The sequence below is a fragment of the Meles meles genome, chromosome 6 (assembly GCF_922984935.1).
Source record: "Meles meles chromosome 6, mMelMel3.1 paternal haplotype, whole genome shotgun sequence".
Lineage (NCBI taxonomy): Eukaryota > Metazoa > Chordata > Mammalia > Carnivora > Mustelidae > Meles > Meles meles.
This window is the reverse complement of record NC_060071.1, coordinates 96,994,197-97,000,414: the sequence shown is the minus strand read 5'-3', so window position 1 is coordinate 97,000,414 and position 6,218 is coordinate 96,994,197. Positions and strand designations below refer to the sequence as shown.

The 6,218-nt window shown below is 33.6% G+C and overlaps 1 pseudogene; it reads left to right on the top strand.

Moving 5' to 3' along the window:
* The first annotated feature begins 5,867 nt into the window (after window positions 1-5,867).
* Window positions 5,868-5,965, top strand: LOC123945363 (annotated as a pseudogene).
* The last annotated feature ends 253 nt before the right edge of the window (window positions 5,966-6,218 follow it).

The window sequence follows — 6,218 nt, the reverse complement described above, 5'->3', positions numbered from 1 at the left end:
AATAAATAGCTAAACAAACCACGACCTAAATTGCCTTCAATTGTCCTGAATAATTCCAAGACCAGCTTGTTAAACATCATCCTAGCATGATATTGAGAGGTCATATCCTCCTCCTACTGCCTTATTTCCAAATTTTGATTAATTTTCTTAATATCTAGGAGATACATGACACTGTACTGGTGCTAGAATAAAATAGTGGACAAAACAGATATAGGTCTTGATTTTATGGAAATTATTATTGAGGAAACCCAACAAGCAAACAAATAATACCTGTAAATGTTTGTAAGTAGTACAGACGTTTCTGACATAGGAAATGATGGTGAGAAAGAGGGGTGATGATATAAAGTGGTCACGAAAAACCTTTTTAAAGGAGTAAGCTATGGATAAGAAAGACTAAAATGAAGATGAGGAAAAAGCTTTCAAGATAGAGCAGCAATAGGTGCAACATATCTGAGAAGGGAAAGCATTTGGCGTAGACAAGAAACCAAAGTGTGATTCTATTTTCTTTTTATATTTTAACAAAGTATGATTTTAAGTGGCATAAATAAAACTGTCTGGATTTAAAAAAAAAGAAACTCTGAATATATAGGATATGGAAGGTGCTTTTTTTTTTTTTTAAACCAGAATCTTACTTAGAAAATATAGAACTTTAGTAGATGATAAACTCAATATTATTTAGTTGTATGGCAAAGCTGCCAAACAAACTAAGGTAACCAGTCTATATTTAAAAATACAAATACAAATAAAAATAAGAAAATACATTTTTAATGAAGAAAGGAAATTACCAAATGATGGGAATTGAGCTAACTGACGAACTGTGTAAGAATGTAAATGTAAAATGGGAAGGAGACATTCATAGAAACCATATTATATTAGAAACACCAAAAGGAATTGTACATATATAGAAAGAGAGAAGACATAGTAGAGATGTAGTAATCATCATTGGGAGAAGCTACTGTGTAGGAGTATAATTAGATTGATTTTTAGATAGGATAGGAGTTTAGATAGGATAGTTTAGATAGGATAGGATAGAATTAGATAGGAGTATAATTAGATTGATTTTAGCTTCAAAATGTGGAATTAAACCTATTGAGTGGAGGTTATAGGGAAGCTAATTGTAACAATGAGTTTCATTAAAAAAATAAAAATTCTATCTTGTGTTATAGCAAGTTGAAAATTTCTCATTACCAGTTTTCAAGTTGAACCTGAACAATAATGTTTCTTTTCTTGGGGGAGGAATTCAAAGATAATACCTATTTCTGAATTGGTCAGGTCATGTATTTACGTTTATAAACTGCTTTAACTTATCTTCTTTCTATTTCTGAACCTGTTGCCTCTTCCCACTCCTCCTTTTGTCCTCCTCCCTCTGTTGCTTATTAAACTGCTGTGTGGTGCTGCTAGCAATGCAGCATTATGCACATATTTTTTCCTTACTTTATTCTAGAAAGTAAAGAACAATTGCATTTTTCCAGTGGTTATCTAATATTAGGATAAGAAAGGATCTCAAAGGATCTCATTTTTAATATAATTTAGTGTTTTATTTTATTTTTTCAGTGTTCCAAGATTCATTGTTTATATACCACATGCAGTGCTCCATGCAATACATGCCTTCCTTAATACCCACTGCCAGGCTTACCCATTTCCCCATCCCTCTCCCCTCCAAAACCCTCGTTTTTTTTTTCTCAGAGCCCACAGTCTTTCATGGTTCATCTCTCCCTCCAATTTCCCCCAGTACAAGATCTATTTAAAGAGCTCCTCAAACTCAACACCCCAAAAAACAGATAATCATGTCAAAAAATGGGCAGAAGACACGAACAGACATTTCTCCAAAGAAGACGTACAAATGGCTAGCAGACACATGAAAAAATGTTCATCATCATTAGCCATCAGGGAAAGTAAAATCAAAACCACATTGAGTTACTAACCTTATACCAGTTAGAATGGCCAAAATTAACAGGACAGGAAACAACAAATGTTGGAGAGGATGTGGAGAAAGGGGAACCCTCTTATACTGTTGGTGAGAAAGCAAGTTGGTGCAGCCACTTTGGAAAACAGTGCGTAGATTCCTCAAAAAATTAAAAATAGAGCTACCCTATGACTCTGTAATTGCACTACCGGGTAATTACCCCAAAGATACAGATATAGTGAAAATATACTTTAGTTTTTTTTAGCAGTTTTAGTTTCAAAGCAAAACTGAGTAGAAGGCACCAAGATTTTTTTCATAAGTCCCCTGCCTCCCACTTATGCATAGTCTCCCCCATTATCAACATTCCTCATCTAAATGATAGACTTATTATAATTGATGCATTGACACATCATTATCACACAGTCTGTAATTTATATTAGGGTTCATTGTTGGTGTTGTACATTCCATGGGCTTGGACAAATGTATATAACACCTACTCATAATATCATGCAGAGTAATTTCAATGCCCTAAAAATCCTCTGCTTGACTAATTGATCCCTTCCTCCCTCCTAATATCTGGAAACTACTGATCTTTTTACTGTCTACATAGTTTTGCCTTTTCCAGAATGCCATACAGTTAGAAGCATGCAGTATGTAGCCTTTTCTGATTGGCTTTGTTCAATTAATAATAGGTGTTTTAAACTTTCTCCATGTTTTTCAGTGGATTGATAGCTCATTTTTAAAGAGCTGAATAATATTCCATTGTACAGATTACCAAAGTTTATTTATTCATACACCTACTGAAGGGTATTTTGGTTGCTTCCACACTTTAGCAATTATGAATAAGGCTGCTGTAAAATCTGTGTGTGCATCTCCATGTCCTCATATCAGGGAGATCATATGATAGTGGGGGGTTAGGGGGATAGGAGAAGAATAAATGAAACAAGATGGAATTGGGAGGGAGACAAACCATAAATGACTCTTAATCTCACAAAACAAACTGGGGGTTGCTGGGGGGAGGTGGGGTTGGGAGAGGGGGAGGGGGTTATGGACATTGGGGAGGGTATGTGCTATCGTGAATGCTGTGGAGTGTGTAAACCTGGCGATTCACAGACCTGTACCCCTGGGGATAAAAATACATTATATGTTTATAAAAAGAAAAAATTGGAAGGGGAGGCGAACCATAAGAGACTATGGACTCTGAAAAACAACCTGAGGGTTTTGAAGGGTCAGGGGTGGGAGGTTGGGGGAACAGGTGGTGGGTAATAGGGAGGGCACGTTTTGCATGGAGCACTGGGTGTTGTGCAAAAACAATGAATACTGTTATGCTGAAAAAATAAAAAAAAAAGTTAAAAAAAAATCTGTGTGTGCAGTTTTTTGTGGGGACATTAGTTGGCGACTCTTTGGTAAATACCAAAAAGCCCAACTGTTAGATCCTACAGTAAGAGTAAGTTTCCAAGAAACAGCCAAATTTTCTTCCAAAGTTTCTTTGCCATTTTTTCATTCCTACTGACAATGTAAGAGAATTCCTGTTGTCCCACATACTTGCCAGCTTTTGATGTCAGTGTTCTGGATTTTGGTCATTGCAATAAGTCTGTGATGGTATCTTTGTTTTAATTTGCATTACCCAGATGATATGACATAGACCATCTTTTTGTGCACTTATTTGCCATCTATACATCTTCCTTGATGAGGTATCTGTAAAGATCTTCGGCTAATTTTTAAATTGTGTAATATTCCTTTTTAAAAATTAAATTCAAAGTATATAATACAATGTGTTGATATACACAGTGAGATGAATACTATAGTCAAGCTAATTAACATATTCCTTTCCTCACATAGTTACTTTGTGTGTGTGTGTGTGTGGTAAGATCATCTGAAATCTACTTCTAGCAAATTTCCAGTATATAATTCAATATTATTAACTATACTTATCAAGCTGTCCCCTGGATCTCTAGAACTTATTTGTCCTATATAATAACAACTTTGTACATTTTGAATAACATGTCCCTGTTCCCACACCTCCCTATCCATAGAGATCAGTGTTTTACTTTGTTTCTATGAATTTGAGTTTGTTAGATTCTGGATATAGGTGAATTCATGTGGTATTTTTCTTAATGTGTCTTCTTATTTCATTTAGAAAAATATTCCCTGGGTTCATCCATGTTATTGTCAATGACAAGATCATTTTCATTTTTAAGGCTGAAAAATATCCCAGTGCTTGTATATGTCTGTGTATAATTACGATTTCTTTATTCATTCATCATCAGATGCTTAAATTGTTTGTGTCTTGGCTATTGTGAATAATGCTGTAGTGAACATGATTGGGTTGTTTGTTTTCTAAAGGAGGAGTTTTAATAGTTCTTTATATATTTTAGATTACAGTGCTTTATCAGATTTTGTTTCCAAATATTTTCTTCTGTGACTTTTCTTTTAATATTCTATTGTCTTTTACAAAAAGACAATGCAACGGAGTTAGATTATCTAAAACTGTTTCTAATAGAAAAAAGAATAAAGTAGGAAGAATTCCCCCCAAAAAAGAATAATAGCTTTTTAGTCTGAGTGTTGATTTTTAAATAGATTTTAATTTATTGATAGAGATGAAGAAGAAACAGTAAATTTGTGGAGGTCCTTTATGAAATCATTCAGTAGTCCAGATGAGATTTGAATTAGGTCAATTTGTGGTGGTAGAATTGGAGAAGTGAACTGAATTTAGGAGAGGGATTTATTGGTACCACTAAGAGGTTTTTTATGGGGGATTGAGTTACATGTACATGAAGACCAAGTATATTATGTCAAGTATGAGACAGATGTTATTTTCTAGCTGTGTAGTATTCTCTAGATGTGTAGTTTTTAGAAACAGGAATTGTTCCCCCATGCTAAATAGTATTTAAAATAATACAAGTACTCTTAATAAGGTGCCCTTTTTTGGTATCAGCTTCCCCCACCTCCCACACATTTTTTTTTAAAGATTTTATTTATTTGACAGAGATCACAAGTAGGCAGAGAGGCAGGCAAAGAGAGAGGAGGAATCAGGCTCCCCGCTGAGCAGAGAGACTGATGGGGGGCTCGATCCCAGGACCCTGGGATCATGACCAAGCCAAAGGCAGAGGCTTTAACCCACTGAGCCACCAGGCACCCCCACTTTTTTTTTAAACCAAATATAACCTATCATTTGCCAGCTCAAAAATGAGTTGGAGTGTCCTATTTTAGATATTATTGTAATGGATTCCTGCAAAGTAAAGCCTTGGTATCTCTGTATCTATTAGGAAATATTTGTAGAGCAAAGTATATCAAATGCATACTTTGTGATGACACTAAAGCATTAATAAATTCTATATCTTTCTAAAATTTAGCACTATTATCATTTGAATAATAACTCTTTTACCTTCTTACATTTTACAATTTCAGAATATTAGGCAACATCTTAATTTCAAATGCTTAACAGTAATACATTTAGTGATATAACTTGATTATTTCTATATTTGCTCTGTGAAGTAAACATCCTGTACAATACCTATTACCCATATTTTTTGAAAGCCAAAACCATACTTTTTAACCTACTGTAAAGTAATGGCATTATCTACTCATAATCTGTGAGTATTATGTGTATTAATGTAATGATATGTGTATTAGTGACTTATATTAGTCTCTTTCTGCCAGCATATCTTAGCTTACTGCACATCAGGTATATGTTCTATACTTCTATATTGCAGTCTTCAGTCTTTAAAATAATATCAAACTGAAAGTTACCATAAAGACTACTTAATCAATTTCTAGTCTGATATTTAAAGCTCAACTCATTTGGTGGTCAACTTTTTCTCTCTACTAACATGATCAAAATAAAAATTACTTAAAATGTTAGAATATACATAAAGAACTTTCTACAAGTGTTTTTTGTTTTTAGTCTTTCCACACAGTATATAGAAAAACCAAGATTTATATTACAAAGAGAATATTATATTTGCTTTAGCAGTACAATACTAAAATTGGAATGATAGATTAGCATGGTCCCTGTGCAAGCATGACATGCAAATTTGTGAAGTGTTCCATATTAAAAAAAAATTTAAAAAGAGGCACCTCTAAATGTTTTGAAACCATAATACCATGAGAAAAATCAATTAAGATGAAAACTGATTTTATGATCAATGCTTAAGGGATTATTTTTTATTAGTTCAATGTATTCATTGAAGAATTAAAAAAAACTGTCTCAGACACCAATGTAACATTTATCTCTGCTTTTTTTCTCTTTTTTTGGTTTCTAATGCAATTGATTTGGAATGGTGAATTTTGTTACATTTGAGGTCTGATA